We start from the raw sequence: 16247 nt of genomic DNA, 5'->3' as shown, positions 1-16247 counted from the left end.
AATAAGCCAGGAATCTAATAAGCAAAATGGTTTTTTTTAAACTCTGTGAGTTGCTGTAGCAAAGTAATCGGACCCAAGGAAGGAGGGGGTCAAGGGAACCTCTGATTTATAGCAAGTTGGTCAGAAGTGCAGGTGACAACCTGGACTTTCTATTGATACCTGAAGTGGAGGGCAGTCTTGTGGGACTGAGTCCTTAACCTATGGAATCTGATACAAAGTCTGGGTAGACAGTTTCAGAATTGAGTTGAATTGTAGGATATCCACGTGGTGTTGGAAAACTGCTTGGTGGTGTGTGGGAACTCTTCCCCTACCACCACCTGTTGGAATTGGGTTCAGAATGACTAGAGGCAGAGACTGCTTCCTTCTATAGAAGCCAAAATGGCAGATGATTTGTCTCTCAGCCTCTCTTGCAGCTAGAGCTCAGGTACCTGCACCAGGGCTTGTCCAACCAGAAGCACTCGTCCCAGATACTTCTCCTGGTGCCATGGTGCGCAGGGGTGGACACAACTGAGAATTCTTTTGCTGCAGTGGCAGTGGCGGCAGTGGCAGTGCTACACAGGGGCCACACCGGGTCAGCTATAGCTATAATGCCCAGGGCTCAGCCACCATGCTGGTACTGTGATTTCAACTGTGGCTCTGGCTGTGTAGCCCCCTTCAGTTCTGCTCATTTCCTCAGTCTGGTTCTCTACTTCCTAGCCTTTCTGTGAGTTATATAATAAGCCACTTGAAAAAATCCTTTCATGCTTAAGGTAACAAGAATTGGTTTCTGTTAGTCCAATCTCTATATCTGCCCCTGTCCCTAAGCTATCACTCATACATACCACTGCCAAACTCTTATGAGAACTTCACCTTTATCATATCATTTCTTAATATATGCTTAAGATGGTATGATGGATTATACATGAAGTCAAGCTCCTTAGCTTGATTTTCAGCACCCTGAGTAATTCCACAACTCCCAATTAAAGAAAAATTGCCATTTTCTTTGCTATCTGTCTAAGCTACAGTTTTCAAACTTTTAAATGATATCCATAGAAGTAAAATTAAAAATCAATACACACACACACACACACACACACACACACACACACACACTGAAACAAACACTTCATACAAAAATGCTGCATGTGACTACCTCTGATATTTTCTGTTTCACTTTTTCTCTCTCTTTTTCAATTTTAAAAATTGCTGGTTGACACTCATCAAATTGATTTGTAAAACACAGATTTAGCCTATACTTGTGGTTTTCAGGCCACACACACTGTTACCAATTTATGACATGGGCAGGAAGTACATAAAAGAATTAACTCAAAATCTTCAGTTAATCCCACTTTTCCTATTAGGGTTTCTTATATTTACACAAATCTTGCAAAAAACAACATTGGCATCATAAAAAAGAAGGCCCATGAAAAATATAATTCTCAGGACTACTGAATAACACTTGAATACATAATTAAATCAAGTACCAAATAATTTTTCTTTCTGATCTTTTATTTTATTTTGCATATTACTATGGAAGAATAGTTTGATTCCCACACTCACATAGCCTTTTTTTTTTCTCTTGGGAAAAGTCCTGCTTTGTTTCAAAGGTTAGAGCACTGACTCCCCTGATTTGACATAGGATGCTTCTCTACAGAAACTCTAACCAAATAGATGAGTAACAACTCATTGCTGAGAGTTTTCAGAGACATGAGGTAGATTTATATTAGTAAAATGATTAGACTAAAATGATTAGGAAAAGTCAAGTCTGCAAGGGCACAAAGGGTTCCAATGAGCTGTTTAAAGTGTAAATGGCTCCTCACTGAAATCCGAAGGTTGATTTGGGAAATGGCAATGGGACTAAGGATGGAGGTTCGAGTTGGAGTCTGGAAACAGAGTTGGGTGGAAATTGACAAAGAATGACAACTCAGGGCTGCTGGTGGCACATCTGAGTTCCAGCCCTGGGGACATCCCCTCACCAGCTGCTGCCCTTTCACAAACACTTCATACACACGTTTCTGATGTTGGCTATTTGGTCCTTATGTTTGATGGCCTGAACCCTTTGTGCTTTACAGTCATAATAATCTGTTTACCTTTTTGAATATATAATAGACAGTAGATATGCTATCTTGAGATTAGACTATATACTGGAGGAAGAAAGAAAAGATTTTTTTTTCCAGTTAATTCCACAATGGTTCATATTCTAACACATCACTTTGTATTCATCCACCTCTGTGGCCTGGAAAGCCAGCCATATGGAATCAGATACACAGAGCAGATTCTCTCCCAAGAGCTTGGAAGAGCATAAATAATGACCTTCTCTCCCTTCCTTCTATTGGCTAAAAGCTCTTGGACCCCTGGCTATTTCCAATCACTTTGGAGTTTTGTGCAGCTCTCTGCGTCACAGCTCCCTTTCTCTACATTGAAGAAGCACAGAAGAGCTGCAGAATAAAACTAAACAGAAAAATGCATCCTGTGCCGGGAGCCGGTCCATCCTTGCTGTTTCAAGGGACTTGGCATATATGGCATACTGTTCTTAATATGTTTGCTCACCTTCTTGGCACTATGTGTTTTAACCAAGGTCTCTGAGAAAGGTTGTTTCCCCAGGTAGGGATTTTCCCCTGAAGTTAGGGAGGGAATAAAACCTCTTAACTAAGTGCCAGGTGGGTAATTAATCACTTTAACTACAAACAATCATGCTTAAGCTACATAATCTTTACTCCCTGGAATGGAGATAAGAAACGCCCTAACCTTTGAAATAGAGATTGATAGGATTGGAATCAACTGGTATAAATACAGATGTAAGAAGACAGAACGAAGAGAGACAGAACCTAGGCACAGAACCTACACAGAACGTTCTCTAGAGACAGAAGAACTTCGCTGGAGAGAACATGGCAAAAGATCCTGGACAGAAACTGGCCTCAGAACCTAGAGACAGAACCTAGCGAGAGAACATGGCAAAAGATCCTGGACTGAACCTGACTACAGAAATTGGCAAGAGAACCTGACTAGAACCTGGTGACTGAACCTGGCTGGAGAACCTGGACAGACCTGGCTGAAGAACCTAGCGAGGGAACATGGCCACAGAACCTGGCTGGAGAACCTGGAGAACCTAGCAAGAGAACATGGCCACAGAACCTGGCTGGAGAACCTAGCAAGAGAACATGGACACAGAACCTGGCTGGAGATCTGAGGCAGAACCTCTCTGGAGATCCAGACCAGAACTTGGCTGGAGATCCTGGCTGGAGATCCTGGCTAGGCTGCTGATCAACTGAACGCTGTCTCCGTGTCATTCCTTCTTTGCCGACTCCGTCCACACCTTTGGGGACCCCTGGACCTGCTGGGGTTGGACCCCGGCAATCCTGAATCCTGCATCTTGGTGGCCCCATTTCTGCTCCTTCTAATTGCCCCTCCCACTCCATCCTCACCTGGTTTTTCAAAGCTACAGGCTTTTGTTGAAGTGAATAACTTGCTGGTATTTGGGTAGATTGACATTTATTTATTTTTGTCTTTGTCTAATCCACAGGAACATCTTTGCCTTTCCCTGCACTACTGTTTGAGGGTGGGGATAAAGTATCATGGAAAAGACTTTGTAAAGTGGAAATAATAATAAGTACTCCTAATCTGCCCTCTCCTCATGCAGTGGGAGACAGTGTGGAATAGGCAGATGACTTGGGTTTAAATCCTGCTCTGCTTCTATCTCCTTATCTAAACTTAACACGGTATTTAACCTCCAAATTTTCTTTTCTGTACTTTAGTTACTATTGTTTTCCCCTGTGGGGACAAAGGCGTGTGATCTAGCCTCTAGAACAGTGTTTCTCAACCTGTGGGTCGTGACCCCTTTGGGGGTCGAACGACCCTTTCACAGGGGTCGCCTAAGACCATCGGAAAACACATATATAATTACATATTGTTTTTGTGATTAATCACTATGCTTTAATTATGTTCAATTTGTAACAATGAAATTGGGGGTCACCACAACATGAGGAACTGTATTGAAGGGTCGCGGCATTAGGAAGGTTGAGAACCACTGCTCTAGAAGCTTGCAATAAAATGAAAGAGTATGTAACCCACATGTTCTAAATCATTGTCACCTCCTATGTTTCACCAACTGTGGATGCCAGGGCCATCACGTCCCTGGTGAGAACGTGAGAATATGGGTCAAACACTTTCCTTAATGTGATTGAGCGTTGTGGGTTAAGGAGCTCACCCTTTGCTCTGTGGTTCATCTAGTCTGTAAAGACAAATGACACCCTTGGACCATCAGGTTGTTTGATTTCCTGGTGATATGACACCAACCAGAGGTTTCAAAGCAGAATCTTTCATTGTCAACAGTATGCATGGCACACAGCTGGCATCCTGTTCAGAAGCATTGACCCATGTGCTGAAAACTGATGCTTCTGGTGGCAGATGAATGGATTTCATTCTCCAGTAAAGTTTCCCTTTTCAAAGTGAATGGGAGCTCCATTCCTTTCCTTCCTCCTTCCCTCCCTTCTTTCCTTCCTTCCTTCCTTCCTTCCTTCCTTCCTTCCTTCCTTCCTTCCTTCTTTTTTCCCCTGCCCTTCTCCCTCCTTCCCTCCTTCCTTCCCTCACTCCCTCTCTTTTCCCCTCCCTTCCTTCCTCCATTTTTTTTCTATTTTTCTTTTCCTGTTTGCTGCCAGGAACCATGAAATTAATTGGGACATCTTTATTTTTATTTTTAAATAAGAGTTGTTGAAATCATCTGGATATTGTGGATTCTTGCAAAATATCTAGATAGTGTATCTCATTAAATCCTGGCATTGTAAACAACTCATCCGTCCAAGTTTTTCTTCTTTTTAAAACAAATCTGGAGGATATCAGAGTGGACTAAAATAATTTCACCATCTGCAAAAGATTTCACAGACAAATAGTGCTTAAGCTGAGAAATCCCTCGATAAATTTGCCAGTAGACCAGTTCTCCTCACTGGTATAAGGGAGGTTTATAACAAGAATTCTTTGTACAGTGTGGAAGGCAAACACACATGCATTTTACATGAGCAAATTCTAAACCAACCAACCATGATTTTTTTTTCAATTACACTTTCCCCAAAATAACCCCCTTTAGAACAAGCTCTCAAAGGTTTTCTCTCCATGATTGTAAGCTGCTCTTGGAGCTCTGGAATGATGGAGAGGAAAATTCTAAGAGTCAAAGGTTTCCATGTAACCACAGTTATTTCTTACATTGGAAACTGCCTATTTTTGTTCTCTCTAGGGAGAGAATTTCAGAAGATTTTTATGTCTGTCTCAAAATTGATTATGTGTTTTTAGTTTTACCAAGTTCAGACTTCAAAACAATCTAAACAAAAGAAACACAAAAATAACACATCTTTTTCTGCATGTGTCAGTGGCCTTGCTCAGCACTGTGCATACTTGGATTAACATTGCTTGTTAGTATTTACTATGAAACACTACAAACTTAAAAGTCTCAACAGGAGGACACTATAAGGACATTGTGCTCTTTGTGTGAATTGATTCAAGGCTCACATTCATAAATTAGCTAGATCTTTGTTTAGTTTCATATTTTTCAGGTGATAATTCAGTAACGTATAGATTCTGTCCACTCTGATTGGTGCTACCATTTAAACCAATTGTTTGAAGTTCGAATTTCACTTTTGGGGAGATAAAATAGTGCTTCATGTTGCAAAAGCAATCTTAATTAAGAGTTTATACTTGCATAGTTATTGGCCCTTTTACCAAGGGGAGAAATGCTTTACATAAAATAATATTGAAGTTATAAGAAGGTAGAAAAGTTATGAATGTGTGGAAAATAAGAGAAAGATGAAAAAGAAAGGGAAGGAGGGGGTGGGTAGAGGAGAGAGAGAGAACGAGAGGGGGGATATTGGTTGTGTAAGCCTTTACAAAGAGCAGGAAAATAGAATTTAATGACTGAACTTATGTCATCACTGGATCTCATTGTTGAGTACATCAGTGATGATGAGAGTTTATCCAAAACAAATTTTCAAGCTCTAATACAAAAGTTTCAAATCGTTATCCAAATCCAGCCAGCCATATCAGAATGGCCTGGGTGAAGGTCATTCATAATATAACCCACATGGAAGCTGGACTACCCCTCCCTCTCAATATCTAGACAAGTGTGGCTTGAACATAAGTGTGGGTTCACATCTCTGGATCCATTCTGTGGCTTTTCTAGTTACTTTTTTTTTTTTTTAATATATTTTATTGATTTTCCACAGAGAGGAAGAGAGAGAGACAGAGAGCCAGAAACATCGATGAGAGAGAAACATCGATCAGCTGCCTCCTGCACACCTCCCACTGGGGATGCGCCCGCAACCCAGGCACATGCCCTTGACCGGAATCGAACCTGGGACCTTTCAGTCCGCAGGCCGACGCTCTATCGACTGAGCCAAACCGGTTTCGGCTCTAGTTACTTTTTTAATGCTGACCTTTGAAGAGCAAATGTTTTTAATTTTGAAGTTAAATTTATCGCTTTTTCTTTTGTGATTCATACATTTTCAGTCCTATCTGACAAATCTTTGTACATGCCAAAGAGGAGGTGTTTTTAACAGCATGAGATTTCAAGTAATTAAACTGAACATGAGACATCCTGGCTGGCCTCTCCTCCATCATGGCTTCACACTGGTGATTCCATGCAGAGATGTTTCAAACCCCATCCCCTGGTCCTTCACTCCCACACACTCCAGATGCTCCCCACTCCAAGCCCCAAACTCCAAATTCTTCTTGCTCTACTGCAGAGCCATTCAAATCTCTGAAGTTCCAAGATTAGCTTTGCAATATTAAAGCCTATAAGCTGTTCAGCAAGTTAAAATGGTTTTCCAGAACTCAATCACAACTACATAGCAATTTTCCTCTTTACATTTTTGAATCCACTCAATTTTTGTCCCACGTTTCCCGTCAGAATTTTGGGATTTTCTCTAAACTCTGTCTTTTACTGAAATTATATGCAAAGCCTTCAACATCTGGAGATGTCAGGCACTTGTTCTCTTTATCCACGTGTGCATACTTCGGAGTATGATGTAATGTGGCTGAACAAGAAATGAATAGGCTAATTCTCCCCATGGTAACACCTGTGTCTTCTTCTGGTCTTAGTGACATTCAACAGAATCATCCCACAGTTCAGAATGTCATCCTGATGCCTGTTCCTCTTATTTCTAATTCCTGAGACCATTTTGCCATGTCTACCTGCGGAAAATTCCTAGCACTGCAGGGTTACTTTATAATATAGGAACTAAATCTTAAATTGTTCCTCTCAGGTGTTGAAGTTCAAATTCATAATTAATAGACTCTTTAACAATTTATCTTGTTGGATTTCAGACTGTTCTGTCACCTCAAGTTCAACATGTCCCAAAGAGAATTTGTCCTTCCCTCCAAAATGGCTCTTCCTTCCCATTGTCCCATCCGTGGCAGGGTTCAAATCACGTTGGACTCTTACATTCTGATTATCCTCTATGTGTTACTATGAGCTATACTTTTGAAATACCTAAGATTTGTTCTTTCTTTTCCATTCCAACCTTAAACCAGATGAAACTTCCCTGCAGTAGTTTCTATTCACTGTACATTTTTTCTCTCCTCTCACTCTTTTTACCCTGTCTTCAACCCCAGGCTGCTCTTTCTGTATTTGCTGAATATAACTGACACCGGATTTCTCTGGCCTCCCACACCTGCCTGGCTTTAAAGGCTCCTGGAGACTCAGATTATCTGAGTTATCTCCCACCATGAGCTCTGATCCAGGAGGCCAGTCTCCCCACTCGCTCCCCGTGTGCACCAAGCTCATTTGTCCTTGAGTTCTTTGCTTGCCCTATTGACCCTCTCTAAACACTAACAACTTAAAATGCCACTTTTCATAGTCACTATCTAAATCCTCTTTCCAGCCTTAGCCCATTTTTATCTTCTCCAAGCCCTCTCTTCCCTAACCTACTGCTTCATTTACAATTCACGGAGCCTAGTTTGAAATATCTGGATAATTTCATCCAGGTCACAGAGTTCATGTGAAAATCAGATGGAAACACACAACAAAGTCAATATGCTTACAATACAAAGTCTCCACTAGATAGGAACTTGAGTCCTTGTTGCCCCTGGTAAGTAGATTTGGACTCAGACCCTCCCCTTAACGTTTCCTTTTATAGCCACTAATTTACACAGAGACTGAAAGTCTCCTGGGGAAAACAAAAGACTTGAATGTTGAACACGACTGGGAATCACACCATACAGCCATGTCCAATGGACTGGGTTGGCCCTAATGGGAGCCAGAGGACAACAGAGACTTTGGAGAGAAGTTATCACAGAGAAGGAGGAGTCTGGCCCAGTGAGCCAAAATGGAGAGGTGATTGCAGGAATGGCCGAACAGGTGATACCGGAGTCTTCCTGACCTAGTCCAGGGACTGCCTTTATCATTGTAGAAAAAAGGGCTTAATTGTGTGAAATGGAATGAGTGGTACATTAAGCACCGTGGCACTTTGGGGCTCAATAAAACTCACTGACAACTTTCCTTCTCTTTCCCACCCCCTTCCTGGCTAAATACAGAAGAGCATTCTTCTCTCCTTGCCAAAATGGTGACAAGATCTCTGGCCTCAAGGCATAGTGGCATTACTCCAATTTCCCAAACAATGGGCGCAATGGATGCCCACCTCCGCAGGTGGCTAGAGGGACAGGAGCCAAGATCCACCCCTAGAGGGGCAACTCTGGGGACCTGCCAGGGCCCTGGGCTGCAGGTTCTGGCTCAGCTTGACACTGACTACAGTGGCAGTGTGAGTGCATGAACGGCTGGATCACATTTGAGGCTCACTCATCATCACTGCAGGGGCCCTGCACCCATCTGAATCTCTCAGGATGGTAAGGTCCATTTTTAGTCCTGGAAATGAAGTGTGATCCTTTTCCTTTACACAAAAGCAGAGACCCAGAGTACACACCCAGCACAAGCACACTTTAATGCGACCTGCTGTCCTCCCATGACCGAGTGGGGAGAAAAAGGCTGGATTCATATAAAACCAAAGGGCTAAAGTTTCTCATTCATTGAGGCAGGGCTCTGTGCAATCTGACAGGAAAGAGGGGGTTGTTCTGATGGCCATTGGGTTCCTGGAAGCTGGGTTCTTCTTCATTCCCTCAGGGGAAGAAACAGCCTAGGTGTTTAAAGGTCTCAGCAGCTGCAATAGCCGTAGCACAGAGCAGGTGACAGCCCTAACTCCCCAGACTGCTCTGGGGCCCTTCCTTTCGGGGGCCAGCTCGTGTGGACCTGTCTCTGAAAGACAGTAGCCAGGCTTGTCGGCTGAGCTGTTTTGTCACATCATAGGCAACAGAGGAAAATAACTCACCCTTCAAAATCCTGGCTACTGCCATTCCCACACTGGTATTTTAAGCACAGTGTTGCCACCAATATTCAAAATATTATATGATAATCAAGTTGCATCAGCCATATACATCTATTCCCACAAACTCTAACTACAAGAAGGCACAGTCTGATGCCAAAAGAAAGAAAGCCTCATTATAAAGTGGCATTTGCTTAGGGAGACTAAGTTTACAAAAAAGGGGAGGGGCTAGGGTCTCTACCAAGATACTTCACATAACCAAAGGGGATTCAGCCTCATTCTGTGAAGCCTTGGTGAGGCTCTCTGGCCTCAGAACCCCGTGGCCACACAGCCATTTCAGCATTAGGCGTGTAGATTTCTAGCACTATTATTATTATGGAAGTTGAACTGTGTAATAGGTTATACTTGGGTATTAATCTCCTTTTGTATTTGTTTTTATAAGCTTAAAATATGTCCAAGTTCTCAGAATCCTATAAAACATTGTGTACACCAAGCATGTCAAACTCGTGGCCCAAACTTTGCAGCCCAGCCAATATAATGGTATGTAAGAAACGTTTTAATAAAAATTTTGTAACTTACTTTTTACAATAACCTGTTACACATAATACTATATAATAAAAGCCTAATATGCTAAGTCTCCAGTCGTCCGGTTGGACATTCAACCAATCAAAGCGTAATATGCTAATAATATGCTAAGGCTGCTCAACCGCTCCCTATGACATGCACTGACCACCAGGGGGCAGATGCTCCAACTGGTAGGTTAGCTTGCTGCTGGGGTCTGGCCAATTGGGACTGAGTGAGACAGGCCAGATATGCCCTGGAGCCCTCCCAAGGTCCCTCCCCAGCTGGCCAACCTCCTGTGTCCCTCCGGGTCCCGATCATGCACCAGTGGGGTCCCTCAGCCTGGCCTGGGCCCTCTCGCAATCCAGGCTGAAGGACTTCCCCATCCCCCCCACCCCCGAGTGCACGAATTTGTGCACTGGGCCTCTAGTTGTTAATAATGAACTACAGTATTCACTAATGACTGATTACTATAATCATGTTGCATTCATTTCCCTTACACGCCTTATGTGCAGGTGCACCATTTCTCTCCACTAATACTAGCAGTGAATATCTTAGCAGCCGATTACCACATCATTAGTCTTGGACTGACTTGTTTGGTGTGTACAACAGGAAATATTTTGCTTTCGGAGAACAAGAAAAATAGGCTTATTTGTGTTATGCTTATTAATTTGTGCAGTTATTCAGTGTCTGGTAAGTTAATGTTCAAGAAAAATATTAATTTTATTAAAATGTTCTATTATTTTAACAATTACTCGTTTATTTCAGCCCTTTCTATTCAGCATGTCTCTATCAAAATAAACCTATGTTTCTATGAATATTGAAGCTTTTGTTTTTTTGTGGCCCACATAAACTTAAACCTTGTTTATTTGGCCCATTTAGCCTTTGAGTTTGACATGCTTGGTGTACACATTCACAACGCAGAGTACTAACCACTATACGATCACGGCGAGCTACCAGAGCCTTAGGTGTACACATTCAATAAGGGAAAATGTTAATTTTAGATTTTACTTTCAATTTTCTTAAATATAAACAAAATAAAATATTGTGGTTAAAGTGGAGGATTTTGTTTCTTTCTCCAGCACTATTCCCTTTTCTCCCTACCTACAATCATTTCCTCTATGTCCATGTTTTTAATATAATTTTTAATCTCATGTCCATTCACATCCATGGACAATATATAGTATGGCTTTGTATTTTTAAACTTTGAAACCCAAACTATCATGCTGTATAAATCATTTTTTGCAACTTGCTTTTTTCCCCTCTATTTTTTGACCTATCCATGTTGAATATATATATATATTTCATTCATGCAGCATTGCGTGTTACACAAAATTACCACGAACCAGAAGTACTGACATCACCAGGGGTTTCTTTACAAGGCAGAACCTCAAGCCCCATCTCAAATCTAAAGATCCCCAGGTGGTTCCTTTTCATATGAATGTCAGGAAAGAAAAAGCAACCTACTTTATTGCATTTTACTATATGATGACACCATACTTGTGCTATATAATACACAAATATATTATAATAAATGTGTAAAATATTTATTGTTCCCCTATTGATGGGAATTCAAGTTGTGACTAGTTTTTTACTACTAGAATCAATACTGCAATAAATACACTTAATGCATGTCTTAAAGTACATGTGTAAGTGTTTTTAGGGTATAGTAGAAATACAAAGCTAAAGGTATGTTCATCTGTTCATCGTCAACTTTATATTGCCAAATTTCTTTCCAATGAGGTTGAGCAAATTTCATACTCCCTTTTGCAGTGTACAATTATATCCTTGACTTGATATTGTTAAGAACTTTTTGAATTTCCCAAGTCTGGTGACTGTAAAATTATAGAGGGATGAGCAAAATGAGGTTTATAGTTATGAGTAAGCAAAACACAGAGTTTATTCTTGTATTATTATTTATTAATTACTAGTGGCCTGGTGCACGAAATTCGTGCATGGAGGGGAGGTTCCCTCAGCCCAGCCTGCACCCTCTCCAATTGGGGACTCCTTGGGAGATGTCCGACTGCCGGTTTAGGCCCGATCCCTAAACCGGCAGTCGGACATTCCTCTCGCAATCTGAGACCACTGGTTCCTAACCACTCACCTGCCTGCCTGCCTGATCACCCCTAACTGCCTCTGTCTGCCTGCCTGATCACCCCTAACTACCCTCCCCTGCCAGCCTAATCTCACCCCCAACTGCTGTCCCCTGCTGGCCTGATTTTTCCCCCAACTGCCTCTGTCTGCCTGATCTTGCCCCCAACTGCCCTCCCCTGCCAGCCTGGTTGCCCACAACTGCCCTCTCTTGCAGGCCTGATCTCACCCCCAACTGCCCTCCCCTGCCAGCTTGATCTTGCCCCCAACTGCCCTCCTCTGCCAGCCAATTTGGTTCTGATTGATCAGTTTCTATGCCAGTCAGCATCAAAAGCTCTGCCTCCCAGGCAGCCATTGGCTCCTCACAATTGACCCAGATTTGGTTCTGATTGGTCATTTTCTATGCCAGTCAGTGTCTCTGGGCCTATCAACGGGGCCTGATCAGAAAGGCAGTGCTGATTAGCAGCCCCAGTGGAGGCCTGGAGAAAAATGGAGGCGCGGCTGCTGGCCAGACTGGGAGAGAAAGAGAAAGGCAAGTGCTGATCAAAAGCTGCCACAGAGGCAATGCATCAGTCCCTGCTTTTCTCTTCAGGCCTCTCTCTGGCCCTGATTTGCAGCCCCCTCAGCAGTCAGTGCTGGAGCACCTGCCTGCAGTGGAAGCAGTCAGCGCTCCATTGCTGTGGACTGAAGGACTGACTTCGAGTTGGTAGAGCATTTGTCATTAGGACCCAGGGTTTTCATATATTAGGATTGTATTATTTTCCATATGAACTGTAAATACTTTTGCCCACCCCTGTATCTCATGCATTTTTTTTCTTTTTACAGCCTTATTGTTATATAATTGGCATACATCAAGTTGTGCAAAAAAGTGCACAATTTGCTGTTTTGCAATATCTATACTCCTATAAAACTATCACCATAGTCAAGATAATGAACATATCTGTCACCCCCCAAATTTTCTCATGTCTTTACAGAATCCCTCCCTCCTGCTGCTCTCCTTATCTCAGTCTAATGTCAAGTGACCGTATACCTCTTCACATGTAGCATAAGAACCTTATACCAAAATGCTTGCATAGCCTTCCTCCAGGCCTTTGTGTGCTGTCCATTCTCATGCATTGTACTTCTACATATGTTATACTAGTATACCTCAGAACACATTGTTATGACTTGAGTTTTAGATGGTGAGTTATCTTTTAAAATGATTAAAAAGAAGAAACAATTTTCTTGTATGAGGTGTGCCTCATACCTTTGTGTAGATTCAAATTTCCGTCTGGTATTGGTTCTCTTTTGCCAGATCTTCCTTTAATACCTCCAGAAGTGCTGACTTCCTGATGAGGCATTCTCAGCTTTTGAATATTTGGAAGTCTCTGTTTTACCATTGTTTTGATAAATATTTTTGCAGGCTACAGAATACTAAATTTTGTGTTTTTACCTTTAGTACTTCAATAATGTTGCTCTACTGTGTCCTGGCTTTCACTGTTTCTGGTGATTAAATCTGCTATAATTTTTCATCTTTGGTTTTCTGAAAATAATGGGTCTTTTTGCTATTATTGCTTTAAGATTTTATCTTTACTACCAGTTTTAAGCAAGTTGCTTTCTTCATTTTTTGTGTGCTTGTGTTTGGGGTTAATTTGGCTTCTTGAAACGGTAGGATTATAAATTGTAACAAATTTGGAAAATTTTTGGTTATTTTCTTCAAATATATATATGCATTTTAAAAAACTCACTCCTTATACTCAGCATGTATATTAGGTTACAGCTCACTAATGCTCTGTTTATTTATTTTTTTAGTCTTTTTCTGTGTTTTATTTTAGTTAGTTTCAATTGCTATATCTTTAAATTTACTAATTTTTTCTTTGTTAGTGACTTATCTGCCATTATCTCACTCCATGTAGTTTTCACCTTGGACATTATAGTTTTCACCTCTAGAGGTTCTATTTGGGTGCTTTTTAAAAAGAATATCTGTCATGCCTCTACTTAATATGCTCCATGTTTCCTCAACATTCTTCATCACATGTATGTAGTTAAAATAACTATTTTTATGTCCTTACCTACTACTTCTCTTATCTGTGTCATTTCTGGGTCTGTTTTAATTGGTTGATTTTTCTTCTCATTATAGGTGATATTTTCATGTTTCTTTGCATGCCTGGTAATTTTTTTATTGGGTTCTAAAAACATCGTGAGTTTTACTTTATTGAGTGCCAAATTTTTGTATTCTTTAACTATTTTTTAATTTGTTCTGGGACACAGTTAATTGGAAACAATTTGATCTTCTCAAGACTTGCACAGGCTCAGAGCCGTCTTTTGTCTAGGGATAATTTTCCTCACTACTGCATTCTCCAACAAGTTTCTAGGTGACGATGCCTATACTGATGGTCTGTGGGCCATATTTTAGGCAGCCAGGCTGTATAAGTAGTCCATCATAAAACAAGACCAGTTCATCTGAGATCTCTGTGCTGAAGAGGCCACCTGGAGGCATCCAGCTGATGGTGTCAGTGGAGCCCAGCTTTTCCAGCTTTAGTGAAGCCATCCTGGACCCTTCAGACCAGCCCATCTGTCATCTAAATAACAACAAGTGACCTTAGTTGACAAAGAGCAGGAGATTGCCCAAGAAAGTTCTCTCTGAATTCACAATTCATGAAACAGTGAAATATAATAAAATGGTGGTTGTTTTAAGCCACTAAGTTTTTGAGCAACTAAGTTATGTTGTGTAGCAAATAGTTAACCATAAGAGAATTTGATCTAATATGCACTGGCTGCATATTAAAATCAATTGGGGAGCTTTTAAAAAATATTGATTCCAAAACCCTACCTCCAGAGGTTCTGATTCACTTGATCTGAAGTGGAGCTCAGGTATTGATAGTTTTAAAAACCTCAAGATATGTTTTATAACATACTCCATGTAGAATTTAATGTGCTGCCAGAGTGCAAGGCAATTGTAATGGGTGATGAAGAACCATGGAAGAGGTTTAAGCAAGGAGCTGATGTGATCATGTCTGTGTGACACACAATTATTGTCAACTGCATGGAGGACAGATTTCAGGGATTGAAGATTGGTCCTAGGGAAAATCAATTAGGAAGTTGTGGCAGAAATCCAGGTGAGAAATGATGGAAGCTTAAACTAAAATAGCGAAAGCTGGGCTGGAGAGGACAGGATGATTGAAAAAGTTTCAGAAGACAAACAGATAGTTCTAGGAGATTGGATATGGGAATGATGCAAAGGAAGGAGCCCAGCATATAATTTAAGAACTACATGGGTGCCTGGGTGAAAAATGGTGACATTCACAGTAATTGGAGGCATAAGAAGAGAGGCAAGTGTAACAAGTGAAATGAGTTCATTTGAGGATATGTTGACTTTGCATTACCTGGAATATCTAGGTGGAGTTGTCTGGCAGGTAGTTGGATATATAAATCTAGCTCATGGGAAAGGTGTTAGCGATAGATATTGATCTGAGTGGCATCATCATTTATATAGTAATTGAAACCAAGAGAACGGATGTGATTGATCTCCTGGGGATGACTGTGAGGAACACTGAGATTGTCTAACTCAACTCCATTTCACCTTCCTTTATAGTGTCTTCCTATTCAGGAAATGTGAAAAGGACTCAAATGACACTAGATTTAGATGCATATGTGAAGCAGAGGCCATCATCTTTGAGTTCTTTCTGTTGGTAAGTAGAGTCAACTATTCATGATTGGAGAGGCAACTTCAGGGCCAGACTCAGATGGCCAGAGAATGGCTTCTTGGCTCCTGTGCCAACCTCCATCCCTGTATACCCACACCTGTTTTTCCTATGGCCTCACAGATGGTTAGATTCCTCCATCTTCTTGCTACAATTCTGTACCCATATCCTTAAAGTTAAATTTAAAATTTTTTTTGCTTATGTCAACTGTTCTTAACACATTAAAATAATCTAAACCACTTGAGAAATGAACGCAAAGGTCTCAGGCATAGGTATTCTAATCTAACAGGTCTAGGGTGGGGTTCAGGAATCACTGTGTGTTTGAAAACATTCCAGGTGATTTTAATATTCAGCCAGTCTTAAACTACTGATTTGCTAATATGTGTTTAATCTTGGTTATTTTTGTGCAAACCATAAAAACTTGTCTGCTGCATCTTGTTGCATGGATCATGAAGTGTGGTGGTTATCTGGTTTACAGAGAAGACAGTGAAGTACAGTTATTTATCTTGGCTTATAATCTGATTGAAGTAAAACTTAGGCCAACCAAAGCTTCCTGAATCCCATGGCTGTGTTATTCACATTTATATACCTATGAGCAACTTTCTTGCACCACCGAGGCATAATAAATAAT

The sequence above is a fragment of the Myotis myotis genome, unplaced genomic scaffold (genome assembly GCF_014108235.1).
Source record: "Myotis myotis isolate mMyoMyo1 unplaced genomic scaffold, mMyoMyo1.p scaffold_m19_p_1, whole genome shotgun sequence".
NCBI classification, from domain to species: Eukaryota; Metazoa; Chordata; class Mammalia; order Chiroptera; family Vespertilionidae; genus Myotis; species Myotis myotis.
Note: the sequence above shows the minus strand (reverse complement) of the source record.